A 2,526-nucleotide genomic window follows, 5' to 3' on the forward strand; every position below is an offset into this window, starting at 1 on the left:
ATTTTTTTGAAATTACTACGTTTCCCAACACATGCTGCCACAGCCGCCCCAAATTAAGATGACAAACATGTAGTGGCATAACATCGCACTCCACCTTATCAACATAGCCATCAATAGAAAAAGGAACCTTCACTCTGTGAGTTACCTTCACTCTGCCCACATCATTGATCCACTTGATATAGTATTGTTTTGGGTGCTCCCAAGTTGGCAAAGAATGAGACTCCGCCACATCGTTGCTAATCATGTTGCTAGAACTGCCGCCATCAATTATCAGTTTGCACACTTCTCCCTTGATGGTAGATGCAGTTTGAAAAATACTCCGTCGTTGTCCTGGTTCAAAAATGACCTTGTCATCTAGCTGGACCTTATGTGCTAGCAAACTCTTCATATCAGGATCATCTTGAGGATAAGATAGTATGGTATCACCATGACCTCTTTCGATTCCATCCTCTAACTTAGGCATCTCATCTTCAGATTCTGAAATATATTCTGCATCAACAAGTAGAACCCTTCGTTGATTGGAACATTCATGCTTAATGTGTCCACATCCTCCACACTTGTGGCAAATAATATTACGATGATGAGATGAAGTCACATTAGATGAAACCTGAGAGATCTCCTTTGGCGCAGCCACCACTTTGCTCTGTTCAATGCTTCCCGACTTATAAGAAGGAGAAGGTTTAGCACTAAACCCACCATCAATAGGAGAAGAACCACGTCGCCCACTTTTGTAAGTTGGACGAGTCTCTGAAGCTTGCTTCTCCAATACCCAACGTTCAGCACACCCCGCTTGATGAAGCAACTAATGAATATCATTATATTGCATTAAATTAACACAATCACGAATCTTTTCTTCTAACCCCTCAAAGAAACATACCATGGTCGCCTCCGCAGACTCACGCATAGCTGTACGGATCATCAAAACTTGCATCTCTTTGTAGTACTCATCAACTGATTTTGTACCTTGCACTAGACGACACAGTCTACTATGAAGCTGACGAGTGTAATAAGCAGGCACAAAACGTTCCTTCATGATTTGCTTCATGTCAGTCCATGTCGTTGGTCGCTCGTGAGTACGGTTCTTATTATCCCACCATACAAGAGCATACTCTGTAAATTCCATTGATGCAACACGAACCTTCTTCTCTTCGGAGTAGTTGTGACCATCAAAAATCTGATTTACGCCCATCTCCCACTCCAAATATTTCTCCGGGTCAGCACAACGTTCCGAGAATTCAGGTATGGTTATCTTGATTTGACCCAAACCATCATCCTCGTGGGCACCATTGCCGCCATAGTCACGGCGCCGCCCAGCATGGCGGTGAGCCCCAGCATCATGCCGTGGTTGGTGAGGTAAGCCTCCACGGGCATCAGAATCCTCAGAAAAATCACCATCATTGTCATTGTCGCGATCACGACGTCCTCGTGGTGAGCGGGACTATCGGCGTGCCACATCTCTCGCCTGAAGGCGCTGAACTATTGCAGTGAGCCGATTAAGACTCTCAATCACCACCTGTAGACTATTAGTGCGTTGTCGGTCGCTGGCAGTCAAACGCTCGTTCAACCTGTCCTCGACGCCTACAATATTTGCAGACAATTCCTCAACCCTTGTCCCAAGCTACTTGTTGGCTCCCTTGATTGCCATCAGATGGATATGCAAATCATCACTTATCTCCAGACCCTCCGGAAGCTCATCGATCTCCTCATGATCAGATTTGTGATGCTGCGAGTTCACCATCTTCCAAACCGTTGAATCAAATAGCAAGAAAAAAATTGTACCGTGATCAACCTTTGCTATGAATACCACTTGATGCGGCCTTCAATAGAAAAATGATGGCGCGAATAACTTGCCCAATCTTTCACGGTATAGTGTCACCTGAAACGATGTGGTGCTCACGGCCTTATAGATGCAATCACCACGGAAACAACACGCACACCCTAGAAAAGAAGTACGTGGACGATCTTCAGCAGACTAGCAGAAATTGAATTTCTAGAATAAATATCAGACCAAAATCACAAAGCCTCAAGAGCTATTCAACAAATATCAAATGGCGGCTCGAAGATAACCCGAGTTCCCGATCTATTCATCTCTTGAAAATAACCTAAAACAAAACCAATCCCGTACACGGCCGAAGCCGACCTTTTATATAGGCGAGAAAAACGACCAGGCAAAACCGACTTAAACAAGAAAAATACTACACAGACTCTCTCTCTCTCTCTCCTATCTTCCTAATCACATCTTAACTAATTTAATTATCCGCCACGTTGATCACAAAAGACAAAACATACTAGTACTTATTGAAAAGGTAACGAACTAGGACTAAGAAGGAAAACACATGCATCCTCCTGAGTCCTTAACTTGCATCTTCCTCTCCTTATTATGATTGCATGGGGTTCCGAAAGTGGGCTTCACTTCCTTCGGCTGTACAATTTGAAATGTCATCATGCCAATCTGTAATACCTGTATCTCCGGAGCTATGTGTCTCATGGCCAGACTTTGTTTATGTATTGAATCGATTGTAACAA

This window comes from Triticum aestivum, chromosome 5B (assembly GCF_018294505.1).
Source record: "Triticum aestivum cultivar Chinese Spring chromosome 5B, IWGSC CS RefSeq v2.1, whole genome shotgun sequence".
Taxonomy (NCBI): Eukaryota; Viridiplantae; Streptophyta; class Magnoliopsida; order Poales; family Poaceae; genus Triticum; species Triticum aestivum.